We start from the raw sequence: 14,220 nt of genomic DNA, 5'->3' as shown, positions 1-14,220 counted from the left end.
CCCCCCCTTCTACCACAACAGACTTACCAGCTGCACACAGCTCTCCAAGCTGCTGGGCTGTGCTCCTGGTTGCCTACACGCTGCGCAGGACAAGACAAGACATTAATGGAGACTTGAAGATGAGGATTAAAGTTGTGGATTTTTTCATGGAAATAAAAGGGAGTCTATTCAAGCATACAGGTGGGAAATTTTTAGCAGCATTATTTTGGAGACTGGTAAGAAGTAGATTTAAATAAATACAAATCAAGATAATAAAATGCTCCAAAGCTATAAGATGCATCACGATATACAATATCAAACCAGGTGCCAGAATGGAAATGTTCTTGTTTTTGTCAAAAATGTAATTCATTTGGGAATGGTAAGTCACTTATTTTCCAATGTTTAGAAAAACTAGCAAATCACATTATGTTTAAAAATGATCATTTTCTCCCACAGATGGAAACTAGTACTTCTCGGCAACAACTGCATTGCATTTATGAAGGGCAAATGTTACTTTTAACATTTTTCAGAGAAACTGTAACCTAACCCACAGTACCTTTTTTTTTTTTACTCAACCAAGTTCAAGAGACATGAAAACTCGCTGAGAAAATCCATCTTCAGTACAATTCTAAGACAGGCATTTCTTAACTTTTTGCAGATGGTGAGAATGCAGTTAGAAGTATTTGAAACTGTTTCACAACTAATGTTAGGGACTAGGAATTGTTACTGTAGCACTGCTTTAAAAAAAGAAAAAAAGTATGCACATAATATATTTATTACTACTACTGAGACAGGCTAGTCTGATGTATACAGAGGAATTCAACCCCTGTTCTCAGCTGTCCCATCAGCTTTGTGCAGGACCACAAAACAAAGCCTTTCCTTATTTTTTCCTGCGAGGATGGGGACAGTATTTATCTTTGTACACCAAAAAGTACCTGTGTTCTAAGGATTTCGAATCACTTTTCAGTAATCTTGCTATTATGCCAGCAAATATAAGACAACAATATTTAAACAAGATTGTGAGAATACTTCTTACTATTAACACAAAGAATAAAAGACAAGACAGTGTCAGATTGTCTGCTTGGGACCTTCCCCTAGACCCCAAACTTTTACCTTGATCTCTTTTGCTCCTCCTTTACTTACTATTACATTTGCAAGGATCATCCCACTAAGTTTCAGATTTTCCCACCAGAGCCTAGTCTACAATAACTAGGAAGTCACTTATTGCCAACAGCTCAGGTACAGGTGCATCAGCTCCAATGCTGAAAATGATGCAAACTTCAGCCACACTTCACCATGAATCACACTGAACAAGGCCTGCTCCTAAGTTTGCAGTTAAACCATATAACATACAGATTCAGCAACACTGCAGTCAGTAACAGGTATATATATTTCCAAGTGAAGAAGTCAGGCCATTTCCCCCAAATTGTTTCGCCTCAACTGCTTTCTCCCCCTCTCCCAAAAATCAATTGTCTTTTACTGTGACTATAACTTTTAGGCAGAAGGCCTGTAAAGTTCATTGTATGTTAGTTCCTGTACACGATGTACATATTCCAGCTCTCTCTGGCTGAAGCTGTATTGAAGAACACAGCAGCTAAATGGAATTCCAAGATTCATTTAGGTTGGCACCTAATTCATTGACAGGTAAATAATTCTGTACATAAAAATACAGAGCTTAAGTTAGTCAATACTCCTTGATTTTACAGAAAAGTAAAAAAAAAAAAATGCATGTATTGTTGCAGCTCAATAAGGATATTTTTGTTAAACCTTCCACCTAGGAGACCCAAACATAGGAAGTGGCAGTGTTTAATTTATCCATATTAAAAACTGAAAAATCTAAATGGGCTTTCCCATAACCTCAATCTATGGCTCCTGATGCATAAACTCTTAAGCCACTAAGGTCTCCAACTTCACATGTTTAAAATAGAGTCCCATAATGGAATCATTCTCTTCCCCCACCCCAATCTGCTTTTCATTGTTATGATGTAAGCCATTAAAGAGTGTTTGAAAGTGAACTCCTGTATTTTGATCCACTTCCTTGACATTTTTAAATTAATATATTTTGTTCATTTATTTATTGATTTGATTTCTATGCTGCCCTCCCCAAAAACACTCAGGGTAGCTTACAGCAACAAAGTCAGAAAGACAGGTAAAATAATAAAACAATAATAAAAAGTTCCACAAAGAATCCCACCTGTTTAACCCCACCTGCTAAAAGCCTGGCCAAATTAGGAGGTCTTATACCACTTCCAAGAGATAGCCAGGCTAGGGCTCTGGTGGATCCCACGGGGGAAACCATTCCAAAACTGAGGAGCAAAAAACCTAGACTAGACATATTCACACTGGGCTTTTTGGAAAGCATCTTTCTGGCCAACATTCCTTCAGTTCTCAGAATGCCATGAGGTATTGAACACGAAAAAAAAAATGCCCTTATAAAGCTTATTCCAGTCTCTTTAGACCACTATATACTAATTATTTTGCCCCTTTGAGGTCTTCAGATGAAATATGTTGCAGGCAAAGTACATTCTGAGCATTACAGACATTAGATTTCACAGACATCCGGGCTGGAAGGGACCTTGGAAGATCATCGAGTCCAGCCCCCTGCCCCAGGGGCAGGAAGTCAGCAGGGATCACAGGATCCCAGCCAGATAAACATCCAAATGTCTCTTGAAGACATTCAAAGTAGGTGCTTGAACCACCTCTGACAGCAATGTATTCCAAACCTTGGAAGTAAACTTCTTCCTTATGTCCAGCCTGAAACGGTCATGGAGGAGTTTGTGACCATTCAATCTTGTCATCCCTTGGGGCGCTCTGGTGAACAAATGTTCCCCCAGATCCTGGTGAGCACCCCTGATAAACTTATAGGCAGCCACCACATCACCCCTAAGCCTGTGCTTTTCCAGGTTGAAGAGTCCCATAGCTCTCAACCTCTCATCATAAGGTCTGTTTTCCTGACCTCTGATCATGCGCGTGGCTCTTCTCTGCACTCTCTCAAGCTTCTCCACATCCTTTTTGAATTGTGGCCCAAAACTGGACACAGTACTCCAGCTGCAGCCTCACCAAGGCTGAGTATAATGGGAGAATGACGTCCTGGGATTTGCTTGAGAAGCATTTATGGATGCAAGCCAGCGTTTTGCTCGGTTTACTAGCCGCAGCATCGCACTGAAGGCTCATGTTCATCTTATGGTTAATCATGACCCCCAAGTCCTTTTCGTCTGTAGTGCTAGCCAGCGTAGCACTGCCAAGCCCATAAGCACGATGCGGGTTTTTCTTCCCAAGGTGGAGAAACTTGCATTTTTCAGTGTTGAACACCATCAGGTTCTCGTTTGCCCATTTCCTGAGCCTGTCAAAGTCAGCCTGGGTCACCCTCCTGTCCTCAGGTGTGGATGCTTTACCCCAAAGTTTGGTGTCCTTGGCAAACTTGGCCAGTCAGATTCTGCTGCCAATATCTACATCATTAATGAAGATGTTGAATAATATAGGCCCAAGAACAGAGCCTTGAGGGACCCCACTGGTCACAGCGCACCATGACTGACGTCCAACAACCACCACCCTTTGCCCTTGGAGCCAATTCCCCAGCCAGTGGATCGTGGTGAAGCCGAGGCTGTAGTTGGCCAGTTTTGCTAAAAGGTGATCATGGGATACCACATCGAAAGCTTTTTTAAAGTCAAGATATATGACATCAATCTCTTCCCCCTTGTCCAGGTGATAGGTCACCTGGTTGTAAAAGGAAATAAGACTGATCAAGCAAGACCTAGCTGCAACAAATCTGTGCTGGCTATCCCTCAGGATTTTGCCATCAGGCAGTCTGTTGAGAATGGTCTCTTTGATAATCTTTTCTTGCATCTTCCCCGGGATAGAGGTCAGGCTGATGGGTCTACAGTTTGCCAGATCTACTTTCCTCCCTTTCTTGAAGATAGGCACCACATTGGCCTTCTTCCAATCACTGTGCACTTCACCAGAACAACAAGAGTTATCGAAGATCCGTGCGAAGATCCCTTGAGTACTCTGGGGTGTAAGCTATCAGGGCCAGCTAGCTTGAAGGTGTCCAGCCTCTCAAGGTGTTCCTTCACAAGGTCAGCATTGATGGAGAGTAAGAAATCTCCCTCATCTGGGCCTTTCCTGGTCCTGGGCCAGGACCTAGAACTGCACCCTGCCAGGAGTGGGTGGCCTGGTAGGGCTCTCAGTGGCGTGGAAGCCCCCAGGAAATGCCAGGCCAGTTACTACCCCGGTGAAAGGCGGGTTGGGGCGCCTTAACCCCTAGCCCCCACAACCGGGTGGGTTCCCCACTTTGTAGGGTCTGGCAGGTGGAACCCCAGAGAGAGAGAGTGGGGCCACAGACTCACACCTGTCTGGACATCCCCTCACTGATTAATGCTGGGGCCAGGACCGGAAGGGTCAAAGGGCCAGGGGCCTACAGTGAGGAACACCCAAGAGCCAGGGGCCTGGGGTTCTGACTGGCCTGGAGGTGGGCCAGGGCTAGTAGCCAAAGGTCCCGGGGGGGACCACACCCGGAAGGGGAAGCAGTTCAGGGAGCCATGCTGCTGCCCAGGATGAAGACGGATTAGGCCACCAAAATGGAGGGATCTTAGAGGGGTCCTGATCGGAGAAGCCTGGGGCCCAGCGTGGAGCCAGTGACTGTTGAGAACATCTAGATGCCATCTGTGAGGCTTGGGCTGTGGTGTAGGAGTGGAAAGGAGCTGCAGATAGCACCCCCTGGCATCGGGGCAAGAAATGGGCAGCCTCCTGTTTTATTAACATCTATTAATTAATTATCATCAAGGCGTGGCGGGCGAGAAGGCAGGTGGTTAGCCCAGAAACAGGTGGGCGAGCCACAGGGAAATCGGCCCCGAGAAGGCCCGCTGTTACAAGCAGACTGTGGTCATGGAAGCCGAAATCTTCCCGATGACACCAGCACCGCAGTCTTTGGTTCACTACCTCGATCCTCCTCTCCCTCCTCAGCCCATAGCCCGAGACTGGGAGGATCGAAGAGACCACCACCTGCACCCCCAATCCCTTAAGCCCTGCTCCCAAATTCCTGTAGCGCTTCATGACTCGGCTGGGAGTGCTCCGAGCCATGTCATTTGTGCCCACATGGATAAGGAGCATAGGGTAGTGGTCAGTGGGCCAGAAGAGCTCAGGGATCTTCTCCGTAATGTCTCGAATATGAGCTCCCACATTAAAGAGCCAAGCCACACAGCCAGCCTGCTAGAGCAAACACTGTAGTGTCTAAAGAGGAGTCATCTATTCCACTGTATAGGTTTCCCTTGCTTTGTGCTGTACATGCGTTCCTGGAAAATGGCACATAAACTCGAATTTGCATAAAGAAAACCCACTTTACAATGTAACAAATAGGAATACATTCCAAGACCTCGATTGTACTGACCTCCTCGACTGTTGATGTGGCATCATGCTGCTCCTGGGGCAGCTAAAATTCCAGAACCACATGCACGAGCTGCCCTGAGCAGCAGCCGCAAGCACAGCTGCCAGGCAGCTTCACGGCTCTCAGCTCCTGCTGATGGGTCCAGCCCAGGCTGGGCTGCAGGGGCTGGCACTGCAGCCCAGCCCGGGCATCACCACCCGGCTCAGCCCCCCAAAATTATTTTTTCTTCCTCCACCTATGGTGTCACTCCTACAATTCACCGCATAGACCATCTGACTGCGGGCTTCTACCATGCTGACTGCATAAGAGTGAATTTACCTTGCATGTAATTAATTTTTGGTATAAAAAGGGTCATCACATAAGAGTGAATTCACACATACAGAACCCACATAAAACGAGGGAAACCTGTATTATTACATGTTCTGTTTCCAGTATTCAAGCACCAAGAAATGATGTGCAATAGGCATACTCTGGACATCAGTAACAGTTTACAAGCAGATATTAAAGGCTCTTCAATTTAGTCATTCAGTCTAAATCTCTGCAACATTTAAGTTACATTTTTAAAATATATTATTTGTATAAGCTAATGCCTGCCAGCACTATGCAAATCATTTCAGCTACTACCATTCCAACATCTAACTACAGCCATTTGAAAAAAATTGACAGGGTGGCAAGATCAGGACAAATGCAAACAGGTCAGTGTGTTTTCAACAAGTTTGGGCATGCTTTTTTTTAATAAGAACACCAGGAATGACACCTGCCTTCCTGAAATCCTACTCTCACATTGCACTTTCAGAGTTAACTTCGGCTTTCAAGATAATCACTAACTACAAGAGCAATTAAAATAAGCTAACCATCCAGGATTATTCATGGAGAATGAGCACCATTTTAGCAATCAACAAGATCCCCATGGCCAATGGTACTAGTCAGCTCACAGATTCCTTGGATGATCAGCTAAGCAGCAAGATGGAGCACCTAAAAAAATGCCCACTATTTTGGGGATGGTTTTTGAACTCCTTCGAGCTGATTCCAGCCAGACAATCTGTCAACAGACAGACAGTTGTTGTCGCTCTCCCCCTGTAGAGTGCCTCCTCATTTATAGATGAGACTCTTCAGAACTATGGGAAGGCCACGGCCACTTCAAAAATTCCCTAGCCTTTTCAAAATAATAAATGTTCACCTTAATGTTATTTTAAAGCTCTAAGGGTCAGACTACAACGGGACTTAGATATGCAATAGTCATACCTTAACTTTCCGGTGTCCCAGTCTTTGCTTGGAAATCACAAACCTGACTTAGGCATTTAAATTCCCTACACAATGCAATGGAGAGTCAGGTGCCTAAAAATGGGAATTAAAATAGTCAGGATCACTGAGCAGTGGGACACTTCTGCTAAACACTAGGAAACATTGAAGAGAGGAATGTGCCTCCCCACTAGACGCATCTGCCCCCCTGGCAAACCTGAATTAGGTGCTTTTGTGAGATCAGGAATCACAGCCCAAAATTATCTTATGAAATTAAGTGTCTATATCACCCATTTGGATACAAAACACTAGCTCACATTTTTCTTGCAAGACATAGCTGAAAGAAAAGGAAATGATGCAACTTTCCTTTTACATAACTCACTGCCAAGCAGATACAGTTCTTACTCATAAAGTGAGCAATTTAGGTTCAAAATCCTCTTCGGCCTGAAAGGGCTCAAACTCACATCTCCCACCTCTAAGCACCAAGCTAGAAGCTGGGGGAAGAGAGAGATGCACCACGCCTCCTGCTGATGGTGTGCCATGTTGCAGAAAAGAATACAAAATTCACAAGGGCAAAAAGGAGCAAGCAAACTTCAACAGGAGGGATGAAAGTTTCCCTCAATCTACCCTTGCCTGTAGCCCACTGGTAGAGAACTAAGATGTGGTTTTGTTCCTCATCAACTCAGGCAGACATTGACCACAAGTCTCCCACTTCCTGGAGAGCAGCCACTGTGCTCTGCTTTGTGCTGAACCCAAGGCTGTTGGTGCATGTTGGATGTGCTCTGAACGTGCCTATCAGATCAGAGCCCTACCCGTGAATCCCAGCCTCATCCACAAGACAAGCACCAAGATGCAGCAGTTCCAGGCATGCACAGGAGCAGAACCTTAGATGCCTAGATAAATTTAGTGATGAAAAAAAAACGTTGGTACTGAAGTTGTGCTATGTTCACACGTCACTCATTTGGGCCTAGGCCTTAAGTTGTACTTGAACCAGATAAAGTCAGGAGCTTAAAGCGCTTTACAAATATTAATTATGTTTGAAGCCAGCACCACAAGTTTGAAATTGTAAGGATTAATTGTCACAGTGACTCAGCTGAATAAAGACCCCTTAAATTAATTCTTCAAGACATGTTAATGAATAGACACACTATTAAGTTCATAAATGCTCCTTTACTGAACCAGTCTGAAAGCAAAAGTAACTATCCAGATCCACTTAATATACAGCTGAGGAAAACTACTGAAGTAAATTCTTAAAAATGCTTAAAAATGCTTGTGATCTGTTTAATGATCCCTATTTACTAGCACTAAAAAGAAATGCTACAATGACGAATGAGGTTACAACAAAAAAAACAATATTAGGTCCATAAGGGAATATTAGGTCTGACTCATGAAAAATTACATCTGATTTAGTCTTACAGGGTTCATCTCTACCCTGCCTTCTGCCTGACTTCAGACTAAATACACCTCTCCCAGATCCATAATTCAGTTTACTTGTTCAAATTCAGCATACTATACATCTGAATGTAATACAAGCTTCTGTTATAAAAATGCCAAACAAATGTGAAGTTCCCATATTCCAAATAAAAATGAATTCTGGCTTCATTAAATAGAAATGTTGTGGGGAACAATCTCTGCATTTCAACTAGGCTTGGCAGGTCAAAGGCTTAATGAAAACAATGTGAGAGAATGGAGAGTATGAAAGGTGATATGTACAACTATATTCAAGTCATCTCAAAATGGTTTTACAAAGTAATGAGTTAAATAGTTGCAGGGCATTACCCGTGTAAGACAAAGCTGCTATTTAGCACTCAACAGCTCAGTCTTCGATAACTGGATCTGTTTTAGCAAGAGAGAAAGGATTCGAACGTTGCTGTATTCACTGGGGTTATACACTAGTACTCAAACCATCCCATGGATCTTTAGCATGCACTTCTTTAGGGAAATCTATGCAAGCAGTCTGTAAAGTCAGGGCTACATACAATTCCTAATGAAGTAAATAGGATTTCTGCTTCTTCTGAGATCTGGACCTTGATAGTCCTGGTGTAGCTATACCTGTTACAAAAGAAACAGCCCTCAGTTCACCACTTTTTGGCATTTCCATTCAACCTCACACAAATTCTCTTTCCTTGATTAGACTTACTACCCCAAGACCATGTAAGTCATTACTTTTGTAAGATTTCAACTGCGGCTAAAAAAAAATTAGTTACATTTTTGTTCAAAGGTAGAGACAGCGTATGACCTTTACCCTAAATACAGAACATTTAGCACTAGTTCGCAAAATGGATCTTTGCTTTTACATGAATGACACAAAAATACCTATGGTAAACAAAGCCTAATGAGAAGTGAAATACTGCTCGATTAAAGTCCACCTTCACATTAATGACTAGCAAATGGCCTTCTTTGGGTACTTTCTAGATTAACTGCCCATCTGTAAACACTCCAATAGAAGGAGTAAAGTAAAACATGGGCAGATTTTCAAAATGTTCAAAGTAAAATATGAATGGGCTCTTGGTTTTGAAAATACAACGGAAGAGCATGTGTTCAAACTGCCAGAAAGAACAATGCATCCAGGATGAACCTGCCTTTAGCAGGGGACTGGACTAGATGATATCCTGAGGTCCACTGAAGCCATACTTTTCTGTGATTCTATTCTAGAATTGTAAAAATCTGCTATATAATGCTATCCCCTCCAAATACTACCGTGTTCCTGTTTCTAAACGTTCCTGCTACCCTGCATTCCAGAGCAGGGGTTCCCAAACCCTGGGTCATAACCCGGTGCCAGGCCACAGGAAGGCTGACTGCAGGACCAGAAGTGACCGTGGACTGGCAAATCACAGACTGGCAACCCTTTTTAATACCGAGTATAAAAAAAAGGGGTTTAATACCGAGTATAAAAGAGTTGGCTACCTGCTCATAGTATGCCGGTCACTGCTGGTTCGCAGTTTACCAATCCACAGTCACTTCCGGTCCGCAGTTTGCCAGTCCTCAGCTTAAAAAGGTTGGGAACCCCTGGTCCAGAGTTACTCATAATAACATTTAGAATAAAGGAAATCCAGTAACTCAGCTCCAAAAATCCACAGCTAACTACTAGAACACGTGTTTCATGAATGAGCTACTGGAAAAGCATTCAAAATCCCTTTCTGCCAACACAGAGCAAAGATGCAGCTCTGAGAGCAGTGGCTGGACATGAAAGCCATAGTAGGTACCTGGATTCCTAACTACCATCTTCTTCATACCAGGTATAGTATGAAGCTAGTTTGAGAATGGTGTAGAAATGTCCAAAGCCACCCCTCAATCCTGTGATTGCAGGACTAAAACAACTGGGTTTTCAATTGATTTAAGTAGATCAGATACCAGATCTGACAATCCCCTTTCACTTGAGCCTATTTGGCATCCCAAAAGTTATTTATACCTACACAAACTTTATTAAAAAAAATTATCTCAGGACCTACTGAGAATTGCCAACTGAACAAATAAGGACACTGCAGTTAGCATGCTGCTTATTTATTTTTACTGAATTACAGGTGAAAGGCAGTTATTTATGATAACACTTTGTTGTGTTTACTGAGTCAGGTACAAAGCTCCTTCTAAAAAAAATCTATTCTGACAGGCTTACTCAATCTCTAAAATACATTATACAACTGCCAAACACACTTTGTAAAAGCAACTAGTCAAAACTGGAACTAATATAAAGAAAGAATGCTAAGGTTGCAGATTTACTTTACTAGAAGTACTTTTAAGCACATGTCATGATTATGTAAAAGAAATCTCATGGGGCTGCTTAACAAACAAAGACTACTTGATGAAAGCAAACATTTCATTCACAAGTCATTTTCACCAAACAGTGGCATCATTTGTTTGGCTCCATTGGTGTCATAATTAACAGAAAGGTGGCCAAACATTTCAGACTCTGAACCACAGCAGTCCCTAAACCTGTTCACCTCTACACCCACAAACCTCTGGCCCTTTGCTCTCTCCTTGTCTACTCATTCTAATTCACTTCCACAAAAAGTTTGGGAGAGGAAATAGTTAACACTTCCCAAAATTTGACTTGTGGCAAGAGGAGCAAACAGACAGAGGCAATTACATGCCTGGCAAAGAACAATGCAGCAGTGTAGCTTGGATGTGGAGGGCCAGATGTGTTCATTTCTACTGCTGTGAAAAGGACTTGGTCCAAGTAGTAATGGAAAGGACCCTTTGACCACCCACTGATAAAACTACAAGGATGAAGTGGAAGCTGGGAAACGCATGTAACAGAAAGAACTTAAAGGGAGAATAAACTAAATACAGATTTGGTGTTTTTTATAGTGTTGCAAGACTTTCAAACAGAAATGCCAGTCCTGTGGATGCTTATACATGTGATTCTCTTAACTTACATGAGCCATCTACCCATCTGGAGCTAGGCTGTTCTCAGTGCAACTAGTCTGTTAGCTACACTGCTCTCAGTAGACTGGAGCTAGACCAGGGGTGGTCAAAATGCAGCCCACCAGGCCATTCTATCTGGCCCACAGGGCCCCTAAAAAATTTAGAAAATTAATATTTAGCTGCCCCTGGCTGCCTCTCATGTGGCCCTCTACGGCATGCCAAAACTCAGTAAACCTGAAACCCACCTGAAATAATTGCCCACCCCCTGAGCTAGACCATCTACCCATTTGGAGCTAAGCTGTCCTCAGTGGTGGCAGACAATACAACAAGGAGCAATAGTTTCAAGTTGCAGCAAGGGAAATTTAGGTTAGATATTAGGAAGAATTTTCTCACTAGAAGGGTAGTAAAACACTGGAACAGGGTACCAAGAGAGGTGGTGTAAGCTCCATCCTTGAAGGTTTTTAAGATCCAGCTAGACAAAGCCTTGGCTGGGATGATCTAGTTGGGGATGGTCCTGTATTGAGCATGGGTCAAACTATTTCAGTTGTTCTCAACCTTTTTTAATCCAGGACCCACTTAAAAACATCAATAGCCAGTCCAGACACAGTGCCCCTCACTCCTGACCTGCTGCACCCCCCACCCACCCCTAGCCTCCCAGTGTGTGGGATGCAGGGTGGGGGGCAAGCAGCCCCTTGCAGGCTGGAACTCTGCCAACCTGCAAGGGAAAAGCCACAGTTTCCCACATTTTTCTCCTTTAAAGGAGAATCCATTTTTTAAAAGTTTGTTGATCCATTTTTAAGGGCTGTTCACAACCCTTACATATATTCTTGTAACCCACAGGTTGAGAAACGCTAGACTAGATGACCTCCTGAGGTCCCTTCCAATCCTAATTTTCTATGATTCTATACCCTTTTCAAGTGATGGAGATCACTCATGTAAGCCAAGTCCAGCAAGGTAAATAAAAGAAAGTCTATGGAAGGGCTGGTGCCCAAATTTTGTGTGTCTGAATTTTCCTTCAGTGAGTGAGGAGTCCAGCGGCAGACCTGACAAGTCTTCCTTATTTGGGGGTGTTGGTTGTAGCTGTGCTGGTCTAAGGACATAGGCAGGCAAGGATCTTACACCTGCACCTCCAGAAATATAATGCATCTCATACAGTACACTACATGCCCTAATGGAAAATATGTAGGAGAAACCAAATAACTGCACACCAGAATGAATGCACACCAAAAATCTATCAAACAGAAAAATACCCAGTTACCTGTGGGTGCACACTTCTCACAAGGCAACCACGCTCTCTCCAATCTCTCAGTTCTAATCCTCAAGGGGAATTTACAAAACACCTTTCATAGATCAGCCTATGAACTTCACTTGGTAAATCTACTGGAAACAAAAACATCAACAGACATTGGATTTGTGGCACATTATAGCTTGCCTGCCATCCGATAACCCGAGGTAACCTGCCTGCCATCCGATAACCCCAGGTAACCTCTCTACTTTTTACCAGCTACATGCTATAACCAGGTCACCATTCCCGCCACCTACCATCTCCTATCACCTCTGATCTTCACTACCACACATTTGCATTTTTACAGACCTGCATTTTGCATATTGGCTTAAGCTTCTCTTCCACCCAGAAGAGCACAAAAACACCAGCAGATTCCCCCTATGCCTGAAGAAGGGTGTTTGTGCCCAAAAGCTTGCAAAGGACAATGTTTCCAACAATTTAGTTGGTCTAATAAAAGATACCACATTTACCCAAAGAACCTCATCTGTCTTACTTTGGGTTAATTTAAGATGATAAAGTTTCTCGTTTGCAAGGAAAAGCAATTGGGGCTCATAGTAGAGGTGGTACCATTTGCAAAGAAGGATTTTGCCAAGTCTTCTGAACAGGTATTTTTCAAAAGAGCTTAAGCAGTTTAGAAAAGTATTTCAGTGGGAACTGGGCACCTTAGCTGCTTAGGTACCTTTGAAAGGTCTGAATGTCTGGAGTTTGTCATGTCACTTTTACAAATGCAGCTTTCTCCCGACCCCAATGGGACCTTCATATATGCTAGTGACAGAATTATGAAAACCCTCCATTGCTTTGTTTCCTTTCATGCAATCTGCCACAACAGCAAAGGAGCTCGTCAACATCAGCCTCCCTCCTCCCAAAGGAAATCGGCACTGCTTTCCTAGTCATTTGAAGAAAATCTCTCACCAAACCTCACAAACTGCTGCTGGGAAGGCAGTGCCCTGTGAAGGAGATACAATTTCAGTTGGAATATTTTCCCCGGAGCCCACAGTTAAGATACAGAGCTTTACGAATTACATAATCAGGAGCAGGAAGAGGCACACTTAAAAGCAAGAATATAAATGTTTGAAGAGAAGGAAAGTGAGGGCATGTCTTAACAGAACAGCAAATAACTGTACTCAGAGGTGAACAGCAAGGTGGAGGAAGGGTGCAAGAAAGGACATCTCAAGTCAGACTGGAGGGAGGACACGTGCCCAATGCCTCCCAAAGATGCGCTGGGTGGGAGACGGTGCGGAGGAGGCAGAAGAAGGATGCTCATCCCAGATAAGAGGAAACAATGTGACAGCGAAAGGCATCCCAGACGCTTCCTGGCTTAGCACAAGCCCTCCACCTGCACTCCTGGACCGCAGCCCCAGCACCCCTCAGCCACCCCACCCACAGGCCCCTACAAGGCATCGCCCACCCTGCGGCCCACCTCATGAGGTTCCCCCGGCCCCACTCACCAGGTCAGGGATGCCCTGTTGCCCAGGGGCCTGCACCTCCCTTCCTACAACACCCAGACCCAATCACAGCTTCTCCCCCTCAGCCCTGAACCTCTGCACCCCTCCCCATCCCTGCACCACCCCATCACCCCTCCTGACTCACAGCCCTCTGACCCTCTCCCTGCCCTGCTCCAGCCCCCCCACCCTGCCGCCCCACTCACCAGGTCAGGGATGCCCTGTTGCCCAGGGGCCTGCACCTCCCTTCCTACAACACCCAGACCCAATCACAGCTTCTCCCCCTCAGCCCTGAACCTCTGCACCCCTCCCCATCCCTGCACCACCCCATCACCCCTCCTGACTCACAGCCCTCTGACCCTCTCCCTGCCCTGCTCCAGCCCCCCCACCCTGCCCCAAACACCCTTCCATCACCCCCTCCCCCTCTCTACTGACCCCCCCAGTTTGCTCCCTCCATCACCCCACCCCCCTATATCCTTTCCTGCCCCTCCCCTGCCCCCGCCCCTCTCCTCCGAGCCTCCCAC

This window comes from Alligator sinensis, unplaced genomic scaffold (genome assembly GCF_000455745.1).
Source record: "Alligator sinensis unplaced genomic scaffold, ASM45574v1 scaffold523_3, whole genome shotgun sequence".
Lineage (NCBI taxonomy): Eukaryota > Metazoa > Chordata > Crocodylia > Alligatoridae > Alligator > Alligator sinensis.
The sequence above is the reverse complement of the archived record's forward strand: the minus strand, read 5'-3'. Positions refer to the sequence as shown.